Source organism: Zalophus californianus, chromosome 11 (assembly GCF_009762305.2).
Source record: "Zalophus californianus isolate mZalCal1 chromosome 11, mZalCal1.pri.v2, whole genome shotgun sequence".
Classification (NCBI taxonomy): domain Eukaryota; kingdom Metazoa; phylum Chordata; class Mammalia; order Carnivora; family Otariidae; genus Zalophus; species Zalophus californianus.
Genome location: NC_045605.1, coordinates 71,159,371 through 71,184,833, shown reverse-complemented (window position 1 = coordinate 71,184,833; position 25,463 = coordinate 71,159,371). Strand labels below are relative to the sequence as shown.

At 34.6% G+C, this 25,463-nt stretch overlaps 1 protein-coding gene across 11 annotated transcripts in view; it reads left to right on the top strand.

Moving 5' to 3' along the window:
• SOX6 (SRY-box transcription factor 6) overlaps positions 1 to 25,463 on the top strand; it is a 652,457-nt gene that overhangs the window by 259,466 nt on the left and 367,528 nt on the right. Inside the window, exon 1 of one of the 11 annotated variants that reach the window (XM_027580202.2) lies at positions 22,511 to 22,596. The exons of the other annotated variants lie outside the window; for them this stretch is intronic. The gene's annotated coding sequence lies outside the window, so the exon portion shown is untranslated. Of the gene's footprint in view, positions 1 to 22,510; positions 22,597 to 25,463 lie in introns of those variants that run through there. 11 annotated transcript variants of the gene reach the window in all.

Below are 25,463 nucleotides of genomic sequence, written 5' to 3'. Positions count from 1 at the left end.
GTTTCCTGCCTTTGCCTTTGTTTCCAGACTCTAAGCTGTCATTTCTCTGTAATTGGTGTTTTTGCCTCCGGTAATATCCCTTCTCCTTCTATAATCCTAGAAACTGCTATTTCTATGCAGTTATGGGCTGATAAGAAGAGAAAGAAAATGAACATTTCATAGAGTTGTTTTTTGTTGTTGTACAGCACTGGTGCAGATGCTTTCACATTCATTATGCTATTTATCACATATTTTTGAATTGGTATTAATTCAATTTTTTAATATAACAACCATTTATTGAACACCTACTATATGCCAGGCACTGTGCTAAGAACCTTACATATACTATGTCAATTGAGTTTATTCCTGCAATATTCCTGTGAGGTGGACTATTTTACAGATAAAAATACCTAGTCTCAGAGAAGTTGAGTAACTTCCCAAGATCATACTACTAGTAAGTAGTAGAATCAGGATTTGAACCCAGACGTGCACTTAAATAATTAAAAGTGCTATAATTGTGTCTGAATAAGAGTAAATAGATTCTGAGATTAGGAATTCTCCTTTAAGAAAAGTAAACAAGCTGTAGTGTATTACCTTGACACAACCTGTTTTCGGTTTTGCTTCGTATCTAATTCTCATTGCTCTATTATAGGGATGTTACTGTACAAGGAATTTATTGAGAAATGTAGTGATTTAAGTGTGGAAAAAGTGTCTAAGCAACTCAATATTCAAGCCAAGTTAATCCTAAAAGAATGAAGTTAACAAATATCTACCAAAGAAGGGATAATTCTTATTATTATTAAATAAGACTTTTTCATAATTCATAGAATCAAGAGTGTATTCTTTGCTAAATTTCCTATATCAAAAGGTATTGATTTATGGAATTTAGTAGTTAGCCAAAACACCGCTGTATTTATTGTCCATAGCTATATTCTTGGGGAAACAGGTTTTAATCTCAATGTCTATTTCTAAAATTATACATGAAATGAAGCGGTAATTTCAAGGAGCAAAAACCTCAATTAGATCTTCTTATGGTAGTTGAAGTGGTGGTTAAGAACTTGGTTTTATTTTTTTTTTTGATTTAATTTAATTTTATTGTTATGTTAATCACCATACATTACATGATCAGTTTTTTTTTTTTATTATGTTATGTTAGTCACCATACAATACATCATTATTTTTTGATGTGGTGATCCATGACACATTGTTTTCATATAACACCCAGTGCTCCATGCAGTACGTGCCCTCCTTAATAACCATCACCAGGCTAACCCATTCCCCCAACCCCCTCCCCTCTAAATAACCCTGTTTGTTTCTCAGAGTCCATAGTATCTCACGGTTCATCTCTCCCTCCGATTTCCCCCGCTTCATTTTTCCCTTCCTTCTCCTAATGTCCTCCATAAGAACTTGGTTTTAAAGTTTATCTACCTAGATTTAAACCTTGACTCCACCATTACTAGTATAAGCTTGGACACATTAATTTTTCCTCTGCCTAGTTTCTCATATGTAAAATGGGGATAATGATAATAAGACATAATAATACTCATATTTGGGTTGTTTAGTTTGAGGACTAAGTAAGTTAATATGTGTAAAGCGATTAGATTAATGCTTGTTGCATAGTAAGTGCTTTACAAGTGTTAGCTATTGTTTTAATTTAAATATTTAACCATTTTCCAAATCTTAGAGTTCTGTAAAAACTGCTAATAATCTTAAGTCTTTGCCTATCAAAATATTTTATTTTTCACTTTACAGATAACCTAATAATGTCTTCTATCATTCCCTCTCTCCTTCCTTAAGACCTTCCCTGAACTTGATAATGACCTTCCAATGAACTCTGTAACTTCATTTTAGATCCATTTCTTGGACCTAAGCACAGAAACATCCAAAGTTGCAGTATTTTATTCAGAATGGACACAAGCTTTATGTGAGGTATCAAATATAGCATCTCTTTATCTTCAGATAATTTTCCTCAAAGTTGTAAGATTTTCTCTGCCTTTTGAAAATATGATACATTAGGCAAATAGAGTAACACTGCAGTTCAACTGCTGACTTGAGTGTTTCATGTGTATTAGTATCCAATAATAAGAGAGGACTCCTTGCTTATTTGCTATTTCATTATCAAAAGAAAGTTGCAAATGGCAATTTACTCTCCCCCCCAACTATGGTATGCATGTGCAAGGCAAAGATAAAAGCTATGTTTTCTTCGTGGAAGGGTGTGGGGGTAGAGGATGATTTCAAATTAGAAATAATGACAGTAATAGAGGCTTCCAATGAAGATACTGTGACCACCAAAGGACAGAGGGGAGACGCTAACTCCTGAGGTGAGGTATTTGATTAAACATGTAGGTTGTTCTTTATGTGTGCAGGTACTAAGTGTGTTGTTTTTTAAGAGCTGAAGAGAGTGTGTTTGAGAAAGGTGTTTATTGGATTGTTTGATGACGGTTGGGAGAGAAGCAACCATGAAATATCCAGAAGACCTGTGATAAGTAAAGTAAAAAATAACATTTTAATAGGCAAAGACTTTTGCTTTTAAGGCTTTTGCTTCTCTTTTATAATAATTAACTGTGAGAATTAGCTTATTGTAATGGTCATTTATTATTTTGGATTATAACACTGATGTAGAGAAAAATTAGACTTTGATTAGAATGTCAAATGCTTTCTTTCTTTCCTTTTTTTTGTTACCTTAACAAAAAAAATTTTTTTTAACAGCTTACAACTTTGTCATTCTCAGGTGATTTTTTTCTAAATGTTTATTTTTAAAAGTCTGGCATTGTGCCTGTGTTTGCCTCTGTGTGTGTTTGAATGTGTGTGTATTTGGTTTGGAAGAGGAGATGAAGAGAGAAGGTAAAATTTTAAGGAAGAGGAAAGGCAGTGAAAGTTAATGTAAAGATTTGGAGACTTTTGTACCAAACAAACAAACAAAAACCATTTAAAGCATGTTTTGTCCCTTAGAGGGAAAAGTGAAACTAACCATATTATGCATATTTCCATGAAGAATGCGTATAAATTTCATAGGCAAAATTACAAGAAGAAGCAAACTTTCTAAGAGAAGGAAGAACACATATGTAATTTAAAAAATTGTAGCAGAAAAACTCTTTTTGAACATACTTTTAAACATAGTGTCCAATTTGGATAAAGTTTTAACAGAACAGGCTGGGCCATTTATAGATTACAACACTTTAATTTTCTCAATGTTACAAAGTGTTGATTTTGATAAAGAATTTGTTGATGCTGTATCAGCTTCTCCATGTGGAGAAATGCTACTGGGTGATTAGTTAGACTAAAGGCTCACAGCCAAAATTCAGAACTTTGGTCCCTAGTTCTTCTGGCCTTCTGAGAATAGAAAAAAACTACTAAGTTTTGAGACTTGATTCCCTATTAAAGAAATTCTTCATTACTCAGTACTTTTCTCTTTCTTCATCTTCTTTCTTTCTTTCTTTTTAAAAAAATCCTCTTTTTGTCTCATGTTATTACCATCTTCATTTATCTTTAATTAAGTATATGCTAATTTTGGAGGTATTCCAGGATTTATATCAACTTAGTCACATGAAAATTTTTTACATTTGTATAAACTGTTTTACTGTAATTTTAAAGCCAAAGAGTCTAATTTTTACTGTAGGTTTAAAGCTGAGGAATATAAAACTTGGTGAGATTAATTGATTTGCTCAAGATCACATATTTAGAAATCCAGGTATTTAGGAATCTGGACTAGGACTTTTGGTAATGCCACACTGCCAAATAATTGATCACTATGCATTTTTTTTTTGTCTTGCCTTATTGATGACCAGTGTCAGCATACTTTTTTTAAACATCTGCTTAACCACTTGCAATTCTTATTTTACTGTATCTACCTACCTCTCAATAGGTGGACACATATTGAGGAGATTTGCCTGATTGCTTTGTAGGCTCGTTTGCAGCTTGATATGGTACATTTATGAGGTTTCAAAATCTTAAATAAAATTTCTGATTGGGTAGAATATACTAATACATTTATGAGATTTGCTTTTAGTAGAAAAACTATCATATCTTTTTGTGTCTATTTTGACAATAAGAAGGCAGCATGTTATTTTTTGCTTTTCCAGAAATTATAGGCTTGTTAAACAATTAGTTAGAATGGAGAAAAGGGTAAAATACAGTCTTTCCCACTGCTTTTTTTCTGATTAAAAATGCTTAAACTGATTATATCCTTGAAATTTATCTTAGTTACATATATTTTTTAAAAGAAAAATGGTGTCCTATTGCACATGGTATTTTGCAAGCTACTCTTTAAAAGTTAATGTATCGTGATAATTTTTCTCATGTCATTAAATATTCTCCTGCATTTCTTTTCTTTTTAAAATAAACTTTATTGTTTACTATTAAAGTAATATATCACATACATGAAATTTAGGAAGCACATACAAAAATAAAGAAAAAGAAGAAAAACTTCATTCCTACTGCCCAGATATAATCATTATAATCTCAAGTTGTATATATGTCCAGTATTAAAATTTTATACCTCTCTCTCTCTAATGTTTATATCTATATCACCCTTTAAAACAAAAATGGAATCATATGGTAACCAATACTTTATAATCTACTTTTTTATTTAACAGTATATCATATCATTTACATTTTCCCATGATACCATTATTCTTTTGCATCATTTTTAATGGCTGAATACTATTCTATTTATTGAATTTCAAAGTTTAGTTGATCATCTATAATTGAGGTTGTTTGTGACTTTCCTAGTATTCTTAATAACATTGCAGTAACTGCCTTTGTAGCTCAATCTTTGCACACATCTCTAATAATTTCTTTAGTTCAAATTCTTAGAAATGAATTGTTGGGCAATCACTTTTTAAAAGTACTTAAACTATACTGCCAGAATACCCTCCAGAAAAGTTGAACCAGCAGGAGTGTATGAAAGTACTCATTTTGTCACATTTATGCTTACACATACTATTGTCATCATTTTGAACCATTGCCATTATGACAGATAGAAAATGGCAGTTTATTTTTAGTATAATTTGTATTTCTTTGAGTAGTAGTAAAATGGAATATTTCTTCATTTGTTTTTTGTTCATTTGCATTTCTTTTTTTCTCCCCTCCTGCTTTCTTTTTCCCTTTCTTCCTTCCTTTCTCTCTCTCTCTTTCTTTCTCTCTCTTTCTTTCTTTTCTTTCTTTCTTTCTTTTTCTTTCTTTCTTTTTCTTTTCTTTCTTTCTTTTTTCTTTCTTTTTTCTTCTTTCTTTTCTTTTCTTTCTTTCTTTCTTCTTTCTTTCTTTCTTTCTTTCTTTCTTTCTTTCTTTCTTCTTCTTCTTCTTTTCTTTCATTTCTTTCTTCTTTTCTTTCATTTCTTGCTCATATCCTTAGAGAAGTAGCATAGATTTTGGGGTCAGACTGTTGGTGACAGAGTTTGAATCTTGGCTCTACTGTCACTGCTTATCAGCTCTGTAACCTTGGGTGTTTACTTAATCACTCAGTGCCTGTTTCCTTATCTGTAAAAGTTTCCTATATGTCATAGGGTTGTTGCAAGGATCAAATGAATGAAGATATATAAAAATATTTAGAACTGTCTAGCACAAAGTAATACACGTTATTCTAATGGGAAATTAATTTTTATTGATTTGTGAGAGGTCTTGATATGCTAAAAATATTAACTATTATATATGATGTAGGTGTTTTTCCAATCTTATTTTGTCTTCAATTAAAAAAATTTTTTTTTTATATTTTATTTATTTATTTGACAGAGAAAGACACAGTGAGAGAGGAAACACAAGCAGGGGCAGAGGCAGAGGGAGAAGCAGGCTTCCTGCTGAACAGGGAGCCTGACATGGGGCTTGAGGGATCATGATGCTAGCGCACGGCGACGCTTAACGACAGAGCCACCCAGGCGCCCCTTCAATTAAATTTTTTTTAAAGATTTTAAAAATTTATTTATTTGAGAGAGGAGAGAGAGAAGAGAGAGAGGACAAGTAGGGGGCTGCAGGCAGAGGGAGAAGCAGGCAGAGGGAGAAGCAGGGGAGCCCAATGTGGGACTCGATCCCAGGACGCTGGGATCATGACCCAGCCCCAGGTAGACGTTTAACCGACTGAGCCACCCAGGACCAATTAAAATTTTTAGAAAATCAATTTTCTGGGGTGCCTGGGTGGCTCAGATCGTTAAGCATCTGCCTTGGGCTCAGGTTGTGATCTCCAGGTACTAGGGTCAACGTCAGGCTCCCAGCTCAGTGGGGAGTCTGCTTCTCCCTCTCCCTCTGCCTCTCCCCCTGCTTTTGCTCTCTCTCTGTATCACTCTGTCTCAAATGAATAAAGTCTTAAAAAAAAAATCAATTTTCTCATTAAATCTAAAGTTTTATTTTTCTCTTTTTGAGTTTCTTCCTTTGGTGTCATTTTTAGAAATATCTTTCCCACCCAACATTATGTAAATATTCACATATATTTTACTATGATATTATCATGATTTTATTTTTTATACTTTTAGTTTTTTAATCCACCTGGGGTTTATTTTATTGTGTGATATACAATTAGGATATAAAGAACCAGTTGTCCCAACAATATTAGTCATATAATCCATCTTTAAAACACTACAGTTATGACAGGCTAAATGCTTAGAGATATTTGGGTCTATTTTCAACTTCTCTTGCTAATAATCAATCTGACCATTCATTTGGCACACTTTTAATTAGTTATATATTTAATTAATTATATATATAATATTATAAAATATATATTATATTTAATAACATATATAACATTATTATATATTATATATTATTATATTATATAAAATTATATAATATAATATAATTAATATAATATATAATAATATTATTATTTAATTATTTAATTATTTAAATAATTACAAATAATATTAAATAAATAATAAAATATAATTATTTAATATTATATAATATTATATAATAATTATATAATTATTATGTATAATATTATATTTTATTATATTATATAATATCTACATTATATAATATAATAATTATATATAATAATATATAATATAATAATTATACATATACATATATATATACATACATACACACATACACTCTTCTTTTTCAAATTATCTTGGGTATTGTCATTTATTTTTCCAGATGAAATTTAGAGTAATTTTATCATTTCTCTCCCCACCCCCCAAGAAAAGCTCTATTTGTGATTTTTATAGAAGTATGATAAATTTATAAAGCAACTTGGGATCATGATTTTTTAAACTGATGTATTTTACTTTACGGATACATTTTTAATTTAACTAATCCACGGTGCTTAGCACATAGCAGGCACTCCCTGGAAATTCTTGAATAAATGTCAAATGTGTTAATACTAACTGCTGGAAATTTAGGTTGTTGTAATTTTTTTTCTCTATCATGAGCAATACTTCAATGAAAATATTTAATATATAAATTTTGGAATACTACCATGATTGCTTCTGTGAAATAAATTCCTAGACATTTAAAATATAGTTCAAAGAGTATTTTTAATGATTTTGTTATATTGCCAAGTTGCCTTCCTGATAGGATGCACCAATTTATACTCTCCTCAACAGTTTGAAACCATCCTGTCATGATCAGTTTCTTATTTGTCTTCCCATTGAAGTGTAATACCAATATTTAATGAGTTTGTATTTCATGGTAGAAGTATCTATCTGATTTTAGCTCTTTTAAGAGTGACAAACTGTTTTCACTCTTACCTAGCATGAACAACTTCACTCTTTCTGTGATCTTTAAGTTGCAATTTTTGTTGTAGGAAAAAAATTCATATTTATTTTGATTTGTCCTTGCATACATGGGAACTGAGATTTAAACAAGAAAGTAAACTAACATTACAGTTTTGAGTAATTGGACGGAAAGAAGCTAATAAACAAAGGGCTTTAAGCATTCTGTTTCCTTCAGTTTTTATTGATCTTTTCATTCTTCCTCTTTATCCCTCTTGATGTAGTAAACATACTATAAAAAGAGAATAAGCCTCAATCATGATAGTATAGTTATTGCTACTGTATTTTAAAAAGTGAAATCCTATTTTCCTAAAAACAAATACCAACATCTTCAGTATCTCTGTAACTGACAACTTGATGTTTTTTGTGTAAAAGGTTTTTTTTGTAGATTGTTTTAAGAGCTTTTAGTTTGCTGAAGAATAGGACCCCTTAATACTTCTTTTTTCCCTTCTTCTTTTCTTCTTCCTAACCTCTCTCCATCTCTCATCTCCTCTCTCCTCTGTCGCCCCCCCTTCCCCTCCCCCTCCCTTCACCCTTCCCCTTCCCATTCCTATTTCTTTTTCTTTCTGTGTAGGTTTAGTGTGTGTTCAAGAAATAAAACTGTCAGGACTGGAGTCTGAAATGTTCCATCAGTAGTACAGGTTTTCCCCATTTTCAGTAGTTGCCTGGGGAGATTTTAGTTGCTCTATGCTGGGCTTATAGAATGTGGTCATGGGTTTCATGATGACCATGAAGAATTCTCTTTTTTTTCACTTTCAGAGATCATGTGAAACTCTTACCTTTAGCAAGAGAGCTGTGATTTAAAAATCCAATTTCCTCATGTTTTCCCATATTTCCAGTACCCATCTTTTGAAATGAGGTTTTGGCCATTAAAAGACAGGAATGTAGAGGAAGTGGGTGAAAGATTCCACTTATAATTATACTGACCTCTCTATCAAACATGCATGGATTATGTCTTGAGCACTAAGTACAACAATTTTCTAATCCTGGGATGACTCACCCCTAACAGCCACTTGCCTTTCTCTCCCTAATCCCACTCTCATCTCTGCTCTCTCCCCTTGCCAGTTATTTGGAATTCCAGTTTATTTTAATATTGACCTCAAATCAGTCTAATTCAGAAGGTATAGATCCAGCAGGGGGAAAAAAATCACATCATGTATGCTAGAACTATACATAAATGACTTGAGAGCAACCTAATTGTTTTTAGAAAATCCTGTTTGCATTAGATCTGCAGTTGCCTCTGTTACTATAATCATGTATCGTTCAGGGAATGCTACTAGAGATTTTTAGTGAGTTCTTTAGAACCAGACCATTTCTTCTGTCTTTCTTGTATACTTTTCATTGCTTTATTGTTTAGAGATCTGAATTCTAGTCTCAAATAATCTTTGGTGCTTTGGAGTTTGGAGAACTGCGTTCCAGACCCCACTCTCTTGGCCTCTAATTATTAAGTAGGTACTTATATGAGCAAGTTAAACTCTCTAGGCCTCATCTTCCTTCAGTTGTAACACTCTGGTCCAGTGATACAAAGTATTTAATCTTAGCTGGAGACAACAGGTTTGAGGAGTAGAAAATGTCATTACCCTGTTTTATAATGTGTAGAACTTCTGTGTGATTGAGTAGGCTGAAAAAAATAATTGGTGTGGACCAGTAAAGTTTGAAAAAGTTTTAAAAAGTGTTTGTTAATAATACTGAGCTTTTGTGATTTCTTTTTTATTTAAGTTGATGAAATTGTACCTATTTTCTCATGGAAAACTTAATGGTAGTAGTCAGTTTTTGGTTAGATGACCTTTTATTTTCAAGTTCCATTCTTAAAAGCTGCTAGTGTAGCATTAAGTTTCACTGTCATTCTTTCATCCTGTGATTTTTGACTATGGTTGTACCCTTTTCCTAAAACAGTGATACAAAGCAGGAAAGCTTCAATAATTACAGAAACCAAGAGAATGGGGGAGAGGTATAGAAAATGAGAGATAGACGGGGGGAGGGAGAGGGAAAAAGAGAGAGAGAATGAACATGAAATGAATAACACTGAATCTGGTCATTCCTTTTTAGGTGTTTGTCTGGTCTTCAAAAACAATCTTACTTTACTATATCTTGGATTTTACAGAGGATAAAACATTGCCCAAGAATAGAGGCTACAGCATAAAATGAATGAATTTGTGACAGGGACAAAATTCTTTTGCCATATCAGTTTGTTTTCTACATTACAAAAATCAAACCAAAACAAAAAAAACCCAAAACAAAAACCCAGTCCCTCATCACTTGTTTTTTCAATTTTAATTTAAAATATTTGAGTCACATTATAGCACATGTTTAAGCAGGGGCTGGGAAATATGTCTTTTAAAGTGCTAGATAGGAGAAAATTTAAAGACATTAATATTAAATCATTATTTTTTTGTTTTAAAAATATATTTCACATGTGATATTTGAAATGTCATTTATATTGGTGAAAAAGGTAATTTTTAGATTTAGAGATATACTGCCATCATTCTACCTAAGTAACCACTAAGAATGCAGAAGTGTTGGAGACAAAAGCTACAAACCTATGAATTAATGATAGTATACCTCAGAGTACCTATATGTTGTAATTAGTAGAGATTCTAATGAATTGAAAAAAAACTGCAAAACTAAAAACAATTTGAATTCCTGACAATGGATATTTCTGAATAACTTTTGGTTTTCTGATTTTTTGGTAGACTTTTTATAGGACTTCCCATGTTTTATAAGAGGTAGTTCCCAGATGTGTGCATATACAGTCTTAGATGTTCTGAATGATGAAGAGGCATTGTCTTAGTCCATTTGGGCTGCTATAATAAAATGCCACAGACTGGGTAGCTTATAAACAACAAAAATTTATTTCTCACAGTTCTGGAAGATAGAATTCTGATGTATGCCAGCATGGTTGGATGAGGGCTCTCTTCTGGGTCACAGTCTTATATGACCGAAGGGACTAGGGGGCTCTGTGGGATCTCTTTCCTAAGAGCACTAATCACATGCATGGAGGCTCCATTCTCATGACCTAATCACTTCCCAATGGCCCCACCTACTAATGTGTTCACCTTTGGGGGTTAGGATTTCAACATATGAATTTTAGGGGAGACACAAACATTCAGACCATAGCCGGCATATAGGGGGCTCAAAGAAAGAAAGATTTGGCTTTATGATTTAGGTAATCATCGTACAGTATAACATTGTGAAATGATATCATTTTTTCCTATATAGTACTTTGAAAGACTTATTTCCCACCTTCTGCTTTATTAAATATATCAAGGGCTTAGGAGGCTGTATTAGAAAGATAAGTACATTTCTTTCTCTCTCTCTCGGCTTTCCTTTTTCATGGTTATTTACCAGTGCCCAGGATATATGATATATATATATTTATTCAAACTTCTTTGTTATTTACTTTCATTTTTGAAGATTACAGAGTTGAGCATATGTAAACCATAAAACCATAAACTACTGCAATAAAAATTGGGTAATGCCTGGGTATAATTGTACCTCTGGAAATTATAGAAACCAATTAAATTCTCAGTAGTGATGCCACATCATTTACTTGCAAGATCCACTATTTTCAGAGCAGTAGGGGCATATGTAGATAACAAGAACTAATAGAATAGGAGACTAAGTTTATTTGGTAGTGAAAGAGTAACCCAAAGAAGGAAGTTGGACCCAAAAGAAAAGAACACAGTATGAAAGGAGGAGTGAATTAAAGGAGGAGAGTTCAAAGAGTGGTACAGAAATTGAGGAGCCCATTAAACTTGGATTGACTACTGACATATCTCTGTTTGGGGCATGTGTCTAGAATTTATTATTATTTTTTTAATTTTGTAGAAATGCAAAATTGCCCGTTGTGAGTTGTCCTGTGGGTTGTTATTCTACTCCTGAATGATGAAAACATGTTAGGGACGTAATGCTCAAATAGTTTGTGTCATAACTACAATTTGATGATAAAATTATTTTTCTTTTTGTGCACTGGTGCTCATAGAGGTGAATTATTCACATACTAACACAGTACTGTGAATAATACTCTGCACAATGCCATTTTTCTCTGTCATTGTTCTTGCTAAGTAAATCTACACACTATGACACTACATTTGTAAAGAGTTAAAAAGTGATTGTGTCATATGATCACAGCAAGTTCTGAACATTACTCGCATTAACTAATGTGGGCTTTTATAGCATCAGAAAAAAAATAATGAAATGTCATCAAAGTGATGGGTAGGAGTTTGTAGTAAATGAAAGCATATTTGTATATCTGAACCTTAATTAATTAATTTTTATTAAGGATCTTTCCATTTCAGTGATTCCAGTCAGGAGTCCAGCCCACAATGTCAAAGTTACTAATCCATACTAGTGTGGTCTGTTAACATTTTAAAGATGGTCAGTGATGATTTTATTCTGTTACTTTGCTTTTATTTTCATTTTTCTGTAATTCTCTTTGTGTGAAAGTCTTTCGGCTTCTCGTGACCAATGGTTAACTGCACACTTCATTTTTGAGTAAGTTATTATTACCCTCACTCAACTGGGCTTATCTTTGAGTGATCTTTTGAAGAAGTAGCCTTTCCAGCAAAGTCCCATTCTTAGCTTTCAATCTAAGTCTTTGTTAGTGCTCTGTTCTTTCTTATGATTCCCACAGCTTTGATTGGTTGGCTCCTCCATTTAAAGCCTGCCATCTGTCTCTGTTTTCCCTTTCTTTCTTCCTCTTTTTCTATGCTGTTAATTTATCATTATTTCTTTTTTTCCCCAATTTTATTGAGATAGAATTGACATACAGCACTGTATAGGTAAGGTGTACAACATAATGATTTGACTTACTTATATTGTGAAATGATGATGGGTTAGCATCCATCATATGGTTATTTATTTTCTGCTAGAAAATTATGCATATCTACTGTACATTAAAAAAGCCTGTAGTATACTTACTAAAAAGTCTTCAGTATACTTTAGTAGCACACGTTTAGTGTGATAAAGTGTGGTAAGATGAAGAGTCAGAACTAATGAACTTGCTTTTCTTTTCCTGTCTTACTTATCTTGATCATTTCAACTAACTTGGCTTTTGTAACCTATATTTTTAGAAGGTTTAATTATATATGTATTTGTGTGTATATAACAAATCAATTAATAAATCAATTATTGAATTAATATATTCAGTGGTATGTCAGATATAAAAGAAGTCTAAAATATGGTTCTTTCTTTGAGTAAGCTTGCAATATAAACAAAGTCAGGCAGTAAAAAAATGTTGAATTTTAGGGTATTTACTTCTCTTTCAACATATATTTGATGCCTTTTATAATGATAGCTAACATATACTGAGTATTATCTATGGACCACATACTGTGCTAAAGTGCTTCAAATACATTACATGATTTAATCCTTTACCTAATTTCTATGAGCTAGGTTTTGTATTTTTACTGTTACTATTTTGTGAAAATAAGGGACAGATATCAAGTAACTTGCCCAGGATCACAGAGCTTCTAGATGTTGAAGCGATAATGGCAGGCAAAATGACTGTTAAACACTGTGCTAAGGAGCCTCCATATATTATGTGGTAGGATTATCAATTCATTTTGAGATTTTTATAGAATAGAATAAATAATCTTGGTATAGTACTCACTATAGTATTGGAGTTTGTAATATAGTTTTATTTTTCAGAATGTAGTCCAGGTCATATATACATATGCATGTATATGTCACACTGTATTTCCATGCATGTTTATATTTGTTCATTCTTTGGTGCTTTGGAGTGTGGAGTTTGGAGTTTCATTCAACAAATGTTTATTGAGCGCTTACTATGTGCCAGACACCATGTGGATGTTGAAGATACATCAATGAACAAAACAGAAATTCCTGCCAAAACAGAAATTTAAGGAGCTTACATTCTATTGGAGGAAGAAAGGCAATATTAAAAAAGTAAATTATTATATAGTAAGTAAGAGGACAAATGCTATGGAGAAAAATAAAACAAAGAAAATAGGGAGTACCCAGTGTTGGAGGTATATGCAGTCTTAAATAAGATGGTCAGGGAAGGTGTCTTTGAGAAGAAAATGTTGCTCAAACACTTGAAATAACAGCAAAGGGACTATGCAGATATGTGTAGAAGAGTGGTCCAGGCAGAGGGAGAGGCCAATGCAAAAGGCTCTGAGGTGGAAATGGGTCAGGTTGTTCAAGGAACAGAATGGCTGGAGACAAGTGAGTGGGAGGAAATAGTAGGAGATAAAGTCAGAGAGGTAACAGGAACCACAGGAACTCATAGATCATGTGAGGATTTTGGCTTTTACTCTGTGTGAGTTGAGGAACGATTGGAACATTTTGAGCAGAGGAGTGATATGATCTGACTTAAGTTTTAAGAGGATCACTTTGGTTGTTGCTGGGAATATACTGTAGAGGTGCATAGGAGTGGAAGCAGAGTGACCACTTAAAAGGCTGTTACAATAATCCAGATTAGAGTTATTGGTGGCTTGGAGTAGCAGTGGAGGTGATCAGAAGCAGTTATAATCTAAATGTATTTTGATTGAGAACTAACAGAATTTTCTAACAGATTAGATTTGGAGGATGAAAGAAAGAAAGGAATTAAAGATGACTCCAGTATCCTGGCCTGAGAAGCTATAAAGATAGAGTTGCCATTAAGTCAGATGGGAAAGTCTTTGGAACGAACAGATTTGAGGAAGTATCAGGAGCTCAGGTTTGGATGTGTTAAATTTGAGATGCATGCTATATATTCAGGTAGAGATGTAGAATAGACAGGAGAGGAGTGAGAAAAAATTTTACTCTGTGAGTGTATAAATATGAGCATTGTACTTATAGATCTCAATCTGTTACTCTATTTGAAACACCCTTTTTTGCATTCTTTGGTTAAGATGGACTGGGTCATGTATGGAATTGTTGAATCACTGTATTGTACAGCTGAAACTAATATAACACTCTATGTTAATCATGCTGGAATTAAAAATTAAAAAAAGACTGAAAACTCATACTTAAAAAAAGATAGTATGGAAAAAAATCTGTATTATGTTTAATTCTGAGTGATGAAAATATAAATTTATTCTGTTGTCAATCTTTTGGTCTGCCTGGAGTGTTATACTGTACTAAGTACAGTCATAGCTAGTCAGGAAAACAAAACCATGAAAAACAATCAAATAGATGGGATTTAATTGAGGGGAATTTGTTACACAGGAATTGGAAGGCTGAAAAAGCAAAAGAAAAAAAAAGAGAGAGCGAGAAGAAGATGAGGTAACCAAGATTAATAACTGCAGAGAGTAGTTCCCAGCCATAGGGCTGGTGGAACAAAATGGAAGGAATTGGGTACCTTGAATGTAGGAACTTGGGAAAGCTTGCAACTGGGGCTTTGACCTGCTGGGAGAGGGTGTGCTGTGAGCCTTGTGCTCAGACCACGGAGGGAACCATGGCATGGCTTATGCTCTAATCATGGAGAGCATGTGGCCAGCTGGTATCTCTGAGGCAGCTAGCATTGGGAGGGCTAAAAGAAGCTATTGCTGGTGGGAATGTAAAATGGTGCTGCCATAAGGGTATTTTGCTGTTGGAGGGATGCTGACAGGAGCTAGAAAAAGGAAGTCTCTTTTCTCCTCCTTCTACCTTCTAATTTCCCCTTAGTCCCTCTCATTGGCAGAATGGAATAGGAAGCCAGCTGGCAAGAGAGCCTGGGAAATATAGTGCCCTGGAATCATAAAGCAGAGAATTGAAGGGTGATGTGAGAGTCAAGAGACAATAAGTAAATAATTGGCACAGTACTGTGAATGTTGATATGAATAAAATTTTAAGACCACATTCCATTGAATGTTAAGTGGAACAGTTGCCATGGTAAGCCATAGTACTTTGGTTATTTGGTGATGATAAATGGAATATTTGGTGTTGAAGGGAATAAAAACTGATTAATTTTAAAACTAATTTGGTTTTCAAAACTTCTAAGCTATTTTTTGTCTCCATGTAAGAAATTAGTCAGTTTATTCATTCAGGAAATGTTTATTAAGCATTTGTCATGGGCCAGGTACTATTCTTGCACTTAAAATATATTAGTCAATGCAACAAATAATTGTAGTTCTCATGGAGCTTATATTATAGATGAGAAAGACAGATAATAATAAGCATAAGTAAGTAAATTATATAGTATATTAGAAGTTTATAAGTGCTGTAGAGAAAGAAAAAATAAAGTAGGATAAGGCGAATTGATAGTTGCAAGGAAGCAATTTTATTTATTTATTTATTTATATATTTTTTATTATGTTATGTTAATCACCATACATTACATCATTAGTTTTTGATGTATTGTTCCATGATTCATTGTTTGTATATAACACCCAGTAAGGAAGCAATTTTAAACAGGATGACCAGAGTAGGACTCGTTGAGAACATGACATTTGAGCAAAGACCTGTTGAAGAAGGTAAGGGAGTTAGCAACAGGTGAGGAGAATGTTATTTTCCATTTTTTGATAATAGCCATCCTAATGGGTGTGATGTTGTGTCTCATTGTGGTTTTGATTTTGCATTTGCCTAGTGACTGATGATATTGAACATCTTTCCATACATTTATTGGCCATCTGTGGATCTTTGGAGAAGTGTCTATTTAAATCCTTTGCCCATTTTTGAATTGAGTTGAGTGGTAGCAGTTCTCTCTATATTCTTGATATAAATCTCCCATCAGAAAAATGTTTCTCCCATTATGTGATATTTTTTCCTCCCTTTCTATGGGTTGTTTTTTCACTGACCTGATAGTGTCCTTTGATGCACACGAGTTTTTTAATCTGATGAAGTCCAACTTATTTATTTTTCTTTTGTTTCCTGTGCTTTTGCATTACTCCAAGAAATCATTGCAAATCCAATGTCATAAAGATTTTCCCTGTCTTCTAAGGGTTTTATAGTTTTAGCTTTTAAGTTTAGGTCTTTGATCCATTTTGAGTTATTTTTTTATGTATAGAGTAAGGTAAGGGTTCACCTCCATTGTTTTGTAGATATCAGGTTTTCTTAGCACTATTTGTTGAAAAGGCATCTGTTCACTTTTTATCTAAGCTTTTTATGAAATTAGATATTGGGCAAAATAAGATTTATAGTTTTCAGTGGTTGTCTAGTGTTCAGTACTCTTTTTGCTATATCTCTGTTGCTTGCTATAATTTGCAAAACATAATAGAAATGCTAATTAATTAAGGATTATTTTGTGGCCAAGAGACAATTAAAAGAATACTATACTCACTTTAATACTTTCTAGGAAATTTACTTTTATAAGTTACATAGGCTTTATGTTTGTGTATATATATTATCTCGAAGTACTAGACAACAATTTCTCTCTATGCTAATATCGATGTTTAGTCCATTGGAAATGTTGGCCAGTATGACTTTTCCATTCACACTTTTGTAGTTATGAGCTCCTAGTATTTGTTAATCTCTCATTTCATTTGATAATGTGTCTAACTGGAGGGTAAGATTGAAAGCTGTATTTCAAGGTGATTTGTAGTTGCTTGGGATAATTATTTGAGATAAACCCCATTCTTCACTGGGTCATTCTCTCTCTTCCTCTTGCCTTGTGCTGCGATTACATATTACTGTCTGTGGTTTGGGAGCCGTTCCTTTCCTAAAGGCCCCAAGGGAGAAAATGTGGTTGCATTCTGTGTAATAACTGTGTGAATGGCTTGGGCTCCCAGTGGCATCATCACAGATCTCAGTAGAACGTATGCTCTCTTTTAGCCTATCATGAATCTGGATTGGTGTGAGGGGAGAGTACATTTAGGACATTGTTCTTTCCTCTGCTCTTGTTTTCCTGAATATAGTTCTCATGCTGGGCCGAGTGGAAAACTGAAGGTATGATTAGCCTGACAGTGATAATTTCAGTAAAAAAGATAATACAAAGTACTTCAAATTAAGAATTAACTTCTGTTTCAGAAACAAAGCAAAACCAAAATCAGAACACACATAGGAACAAAATATGTTTCAGCAAAATCCAAGTTATATACCTTAAATCTAGTCTGAGGAGGTGCCCTGCAGATTCAGATTTCCCTTCTTTTCTTACTACACTTGAATAAACTATACTTGGATGAATTGGTTGTTGCCTCAAAATTCTGATTTCTGCACCATCTATATCAGCAGTCATATTCATAGGAGTTATTATTATTAATTTTTGCTGGCTCAGTTGGGCCAACTCACTTTGATGAGAGCTTGAAGGTGTTTTAATGGTTTTATTCTCTGACACTTGTCCTGTGACTTTGTATTTGGGTTACAAATTTGGTACCTGACATTATCTCTTAGGTATAGAAAAAAAATGAAAGAACCAGATGGAAAATTTGTAAATTGTGACACTGATGTGCGTAAGAAATGCTTCAGTGTTAAAGTTTGAGTACTACATTTGCCTAGTAAATTTGTATCCATCTCAATGCAGAAATAAAATTATTATAGACCATGGGTTATCAATTAATTTGTTCTCTGTGGCAACTGTTGAATAGCGGAAGTGTGCAATTTGGATCTGGGTATAAATCTTTGTTCTGCAATTTACTTGCAGTATTCTTAAGCCTTTCTCAGAATCAGTTTCTCATCAATATATTGGGGCTAATGTTATTATACCTGTCATAGACTTGGAAGGATTAAATGAGATATCATTTATGTCTCTGTTTCTACTTGAAATAGATCTTTATAGTATAAAAAACATTCTGTATGTGTGATTTGATTTAATCATATGTAGGTAGTTCTATAATTCAATCCCTTTTCAGGATGTCAGGATGCAAGAAGAATAGGAGTCCTTTCTAACCAGTCCCTAGCAGCTGATTAAACACTGTATGGGAGAACTGGGAAATATGAAAGATGGCAAATGAAATCCTGGCAGAGAGAGCAGTCTAATCCCAAAGGACATTTTCAACAATAGCCTGGGCCCTCTGCCTGGTACTTAGAGGGGCCTATGGTAAGACACTCCTGCCCCTCACTGTACCATTCCCAGAATCTTATTCGTTAATGCTTGGTTTTATTAATAAAGTCATGACCACTTGTTCGGCACTGCATATGGTTGGTTGTGATTTCCAGCTGCCCTTTGGGCTAAAGTGTAAACAGTGACTAGATTGTTATGTTCTTCTATTAAGCTTAAAGCTGTGATCTCATGTCTGTACCACATATGTCTGCAACCAGAAATATATCCTTTTCCTGATCTCATGGAAGAGAAGCAGCACTGTGTCTGAAAAGAATCTGAATTCATTTGTCTAAGGGCTTTTTGCTTTTCTTTTTACTGAAACCAAAGAACAAAATAAAGGCATATAAAGTCATGAACATCATCAATAGGATGTCAGCATGACACCAAACAGCATAATATATTGTCAAGATGAACGTTTAATCTGGTGACTGAAATTTCTATACCTTTGGCGTTTTCACAGAAGACAGAAATGCAGGCAATAATCCAGCAATCCACAGTCACAAAGAGAGACTCAGTGCAGTGGATTTGAAATAAGCAAAACAGTTTGTCTGAGTGACTGGGAAAATACCCATTGATAGAACTGGCTCCTAAACTCTGGCCCAATTGCTAGCTAATATGCTGGGTTAATTACCATCTAATTTTTTTGCTTTAATACTTTGGTCAGGGATGCTGTGTTGTTGTTGTGGTGGTGGTGGTGGTGATTTTTTCTTTTAAAATCAACTTCAAGTGCTTGACATTACAGATGTTTCAGCTGTTCACATGGTATGAATACTGGATAAAACCCTGAAGTTCTAAGCTTTGTAGAGGAAATTTATAATACTGATACCATTTTATACCATATGAGCAAGACCCTTTCAGGTGTATATATGTAAATATTTGTTAGTTATTCTTCATGGAAATTTTAAAGTGGTACTATACCCATTTTCAGATGAGGAAACTGTTTAAGTTTGTTTAAGAGTTTAAACAACTTGCCAAGATCATCGAATCTGGTTTTATACCTCAGGCTGACTCCAAAGTTTTGATCTTCTTGCCATATCACATTGCTACTGCATCTTTCTAACTGATTTTACAAATGGTCTTCTAGCCTCTGAAATTCTCAGTAATTCTGAATAATAATACTAATAATTAATGGTGCTACCTTACGTTTGTGTGGTGCTACCTTACATTAGTGTGGTACTTTTCAAATTGATATTATGACTGCTAGTTCACGTGTTCTACTTGACTACCTTGTGAGGCAATCAAGGTAAGTATGATTATCTCTATTTTATAGATGAGGAAAGTAACCCCAGAGAGGATAAGTGATTTACCTAATGTAAAATAATTTACTAGTGACAGAACTAGAACAGGAGCTCAAGTCTTGTTGCTTGCAATTTAGTGCGCCTGTGCAGTCTCTGAGTTCCCTAAGGGAGGACTGACTGCAGGGTAGGTCAACTTTGTTGGTGCAACGAGGAAAATTACCCTTCATCTGGGCTAGTAGGTAAAAAGTTTTCCTTTCCCTGAAAATGCGAGTCTTTGGGTCACCCAGTTAGGTTTTAGAAAAACCCACCTGGCAAGTCCTGACACTTTTACCAGGGAATGTTGGGATAGGGTTATTGTTGTTGTGTACCGAGCTTAGCTAATTCCTGCTGGAATATTTTAGGCCAGGGTCTTGGTCCAGAAGCTGTTAAAAATTCTCTAGTCTAGCTGAAGTAGGGAGATTTCAGGGAGGAGGAGAAGTTAGGTTTGAAAATAAAATTTCCTTATAGTTCATTGGTTGGGTAATGTAATGTGCCAGTAGCATTATATGCTAGGTGTGGTTTCTGAGTGTTGGTGGAAATTAAAACAAACAAACAAACGTGACAATTCCTTCGTACCATCAAGGAATAAATGCAGAAGTAAGCAAAGAGGCAGAGACTCACTGCTGGGAAGCTGACTTTTAGTAACTGAATAGTCCTTCAAAATAAAGTCTGAACTGGTTTCACCAAAGTTATTAGGTGGGCCTAGAATAGTATTAGGTGAAGGTGCAGTTCTTAGCTCTGCATTTACTGTCTGTGTAATGATAGGTGATTTATTTAACCATCTTGAGTCTCTGTTTCCCCATCAATGATGTAGTGGTTGCCTCTATTCACTTAAAACCCTTTACTGAGAAAGAAGCATGCTGGATGCTGAGGCTATAACATGGTCCTTGTAGGTGCTACAAGTGTCCCTTTGCCTGGAACAGTTGCAATTTAAGCCTTTTCTCTGGTAGTGGAGCCACAGAACATCAGAGGTGGAAGAAATCTTGCAGGTATTTTAGTTACTTAGAATGTAAGCTTATGAAGGCAGGGATTTTATTTTAGTCACTGCTTTACCCCCAGAATCTAGAACAGTGCCAGGCATATAACGTATGTACTGAATGAATTAACAAAAGAAGAATAGTGAGAAAAATAGTACTTGGGTTAAATAGAGCTGTCCTTATCTGGAACTGTGTGTTTACATGTTAGACTGGTAATGTGCCAAGGCTTACGGACATGTCCACGGCTAAAGATGTCCACAGGGATATCCTCTGTGGGCATTATCACGGTCAGTGGCTTCTCTGCAGTAAAATGTATGATTTACCACTCCTTGCGTATGAATGTTGAAGGAGTTTTATGTGTTAGTTCTGAGATAAGGGTAGATTTGCTCGTTGATCTCGGTTTCTTTTACTTTGGGGCATAGAGTTGTGCAGCCATAACAAACTCTAGATAGGCTGGCCTGATTTCTAATTGTCTTCCATTAGCTCCCCTATACTCCCCATACACCGTACATACAGCGTATCATACAATGCTTCTACATAATCATTTTATAGTTTCGTGTCCTCTGGAGAACTTTGCTGTGCTATATGAGGAAATTGATTTATTTTCAGGGTTCTAGAGTTTCTTTGGTTTTCCTTTGGCGCTTCCCTGAAGACAGTCATGGGGCTTGTTTTTCCTGTGCCTGTGACACCACTGTGGTGGTACTATGTTACAGAGATTGGTACGTTGTCCAGAGCCAAGGAGGGAGGAGTGAGGTCAGGGCACCTGGAGAAAGAAAGCAACCAGGAGGGCCTTTGCCCATTACTTCTTATTTTACTTTCAAAGGGGGTGATGTGGCAATTCCTTAAGAGAGCAAAGAGAGGTGAGACCTGTCATTCTGATGCTTCAGTCATTGTCTGTTTTGAAAGCACTAGTACTTTTTTTTTTCTCTAACACATGAGGGAGGCTCTTCTTTCCATTTTCTGTAAGAGAAAACCAAATGATACAAGGAAGGGAACTTTGTTTTAGAGGACCTGGATTTTAGTCCTGGCTTTACCACTTCTTAGCTAAGTAAGTGTGGAAAGTTGTCTTCTCTGAGCCCTATTTGTATAGGCTAATTTTGTAGAAATGATAATACTACTGATTGTATCAAGTTATTATATGAATTAAAAGAAATACTGCACAGGAAAAGGTTTCACAAATTGTAAATTATGAATCATATACAAACCTACATCACTTGCTTCTACTTTCCATCATCTCTAAATTATCAATAATTTCTTACTGCCTTTTTAAAGTAGAAATATACCTTGTATTTTTCTCCCTGACTTTTGCCAACAGCTTAATCAGGTTCAAAAGATTTGGAAATCAACATTCTGTTTTCCAATTTTTCTTTGGGATCTTCACCAGGCCATCTTTCTGACACTCTAAACAGCTGTTGTGTGTCAGTCCAGAGGTGGTTACATTTCACTGGATCAAGATTCCATGATTCTGGTGTAGAGTTGCAGCGTTTTTGCTAACAATGGTTGCTCACTCTGGAGGTATGCTATATAATTTGGTGTATTAATGAGAGGAAGTCAGTACGGATGCTTTATAAATCACAGAAATTTTGTGCGAAAATGGCACACTCTATTTTTTTTTAAAGAGGAATACTTCTCAACTTTCTTTTTTTCTTGTTTTCCCAATAGCTTTGTATCTGCTGCTCAGGTTTTCTACTAAATGCAGACAGACTCTTCTTTCTACAGCTCCTCCAAAACAGTGTTTATAGCAGCAATAATATGTGAGTTTTTAATTTTTTAAGGTGTGAGAGTTGTTTATTCTTAGAACAACATCTATTAAAAATGCAGGTAGTATTGTAAAGTAGTCAAGGGAATGCTGACTCTGGAATGAGACTGAATGGGTTTGGATCCTGACTGCCACTTACTAGCTGTGTGGCCTTGGACAAGGCATTTAACTATTTTATTCCTCAGTTTCCTCTGTAAAATGGGTATAACAATGGTACTACTTCATTGGTTGTTAGGAGAATCTGTGTGCGTGTGTGTGTGTGTGTGTGTGTGTGTATAGTGTTAGCTGTTAACTGGAAACTTCCTATTATTAATGTATGTTGGAGCCAATCAATACATTATTAAGTCCTAATATGTTCTTAGGATTTTGCCAATTATCTTGGGGAATACAAATTGTATGACACGATTCTTGTCCTCCTCTAGAGGCTTAGTTGAGAGTAATGTAAGGTATATTTGGATGGTACAAACTGCCTGAGGAACCTGCTATAGGGCACTTACATGGATTGACTGACTGGGGACATAGAACATAAACAGAACAGGGAACTGACAAAGGCAAATTTGTCTTGACCACGGTAAATGAATATTATGCAAATCATTGCAATAGGAAGGCAACAGTGGGCTGGTATGTTCCTGAAAGGCTTCTGGAGGTGATAAGATATTAGCTGAGCCTTGAAGGTAGATTCTGGAAATGTAGAGATGGGGAAGGGTGTTGTGAGGGGGGAGGGAGTAGGGAAAGGAATGAGAATATAATATGCACATCATAATGTCATAGGAAAGGTACAGTCAGACAGGCCAGAGTTAAAGCTCTGGTGCTGCCTCTTACTGGTTTTGTGACCTTAGGTAAGTTACTTAATTTCCCAGAGCCTCAGTTTTCTCTACTGTAAAATGGGGACAATGTTATTTACTTTTTTTAGGTTATTGGGGGTCTTAAACTAACCCATGTAAAGCAGCTAGCATAGTTCTTGGCACATTATTCGTATTCAGTAAGTTATATCACTGGAATAGAGTGTAAAAATTGAAAGCATGGGATTTAAAGTCAGACAGGATAGGTTCAAGTCTTTTCTAGTATTTGCTAGCATCATAAACAAGTTACTCTAAGCTTCATTTAGCTTATCCGAAAACATGAATGAATCAGTAGCTTCGTTGCAGAGTTGGGATTTAATGAGATCCTGTGGAGCGTCAATAATGAACATGGCACATAGTATGTACTCAATACACATAGCCATTGTTACTTTTATTCATACAACATCTCTCTCCTTCCTCCTAGATATTTCTTTTGTGATTATTCATATTCTTTCTTCTTTTCCTCACCCTCTCTCTTCATTTACCTTCTTTCAACAGCATTTATCAGTGGCAGTTGGAGAGACTGAACACAGAGACATGAAAGAATGTAGAGGTAGAAAGGAGCTGGTCCGTACTAGTCAGCACCACATGTCCAGCAGAGCACCAAGGACAAGATAAGAAAAGGGCAGTTAAGCACACGCAAATACGCATGACAGGAGCATAAACATATGTACAACCTTCTGGACGACTCATCCTTCTTAAGGCCACTAAAGATTTTTTCTTAGGGAAATTCAGATCATGTTACTCCCTTGGTTAAATTCCTTCAATAATTTGCTATTTCCCTGAGGATAAAAATCCAAACTACTTTGAATTGCATTTGAAATCCTTTCCAATCCATTGTCAGCCTGTCTTACTGGACTTTTTTCCTATTCCTTTCCACCATGCAGCCCATATTCCAACCATTTTGAAGTCCTTCTTTGAATGTGACCATATTCTGTTATATCTTCTTGCCTTTGCACATCTTGGAATGACCACTAGACATTTCCACCAGATGAACTTTTACTAATTCTTCAGGACCCAGGTAAATGGGACTTCTTCTGTGATGCCTCTGATGGCTCCAAAATGAATTATTTACTCCTTCCTTTGGGCTTCCACAATACTTTTTATAGCTCTCTAGCACCTGGTCACTAATATATCACCTTGCAATGACTTCTATTCCATGCATATTTCTCACTAGTCTATTAACTATTAGATGGTACTTTCTTATTTATATGCCTCTGCATATTTGGCAGTCAGGATAGTACTTGACACAGCAGGTAGTCAGAAAATATTTGTAGGCTAAATGAAAGAGGGAGAAGGCACGTGACTGACAATATCTCTGTTTCACTAGTCAATTTGTAGATTTCTTCTATTAGAATTGCCCTTAGAGTCATAGATCATAGAATTTTCAGTGTTGAAAATATACCTCATTTTATAGATAAGGATTTAAGGCCAGAGTGAGGAGACTTTCTTCTTTTGTCCTTCAGGTCAAAGCATGATTTTTTTTCCCTTCCTTTAGAACACAGTTGCAAATTACCACTTGAAAGGAAACTTATTTAAAAATTCTTGCCGGTTTCCCACCTTCTTATGGCCTGTCTTCCAGATCATTTCCCCAAGTACTTCTTATTTAGGTGTTCTTTCTGGGCCAGTCATTTGGGCAAAGTTGATGCTCAGCCACTTGAATCGATGTGAGTATATTTATGTTTTACTCATCTTGTGTTCTGCTCAGTTGCCGGATACATGTTAACACCAACTGGGTCTCCTCTTAGTTTTCCTGCTTTGTTTGCTATAGCACTCCTCTGTAGGTAGAACTGTTTTTACATAATACAATTGAGAATTTTCTTAGATTTTTAAAGGTAAAACACATTTTTTATGATAAAACAATATAACAGTTCCTTCTGCCATTATGTAACTTTGAGTCATCGGTACAGAAGAATGGTGGGGAGGTTGTCTCCTTGTTATAGTTTTATTAAGTAATATGCTAATGTTTAATGGTTTATCAGGATTGGATTTCTCTGAAAAGAAAACTGTCTTATGTAGT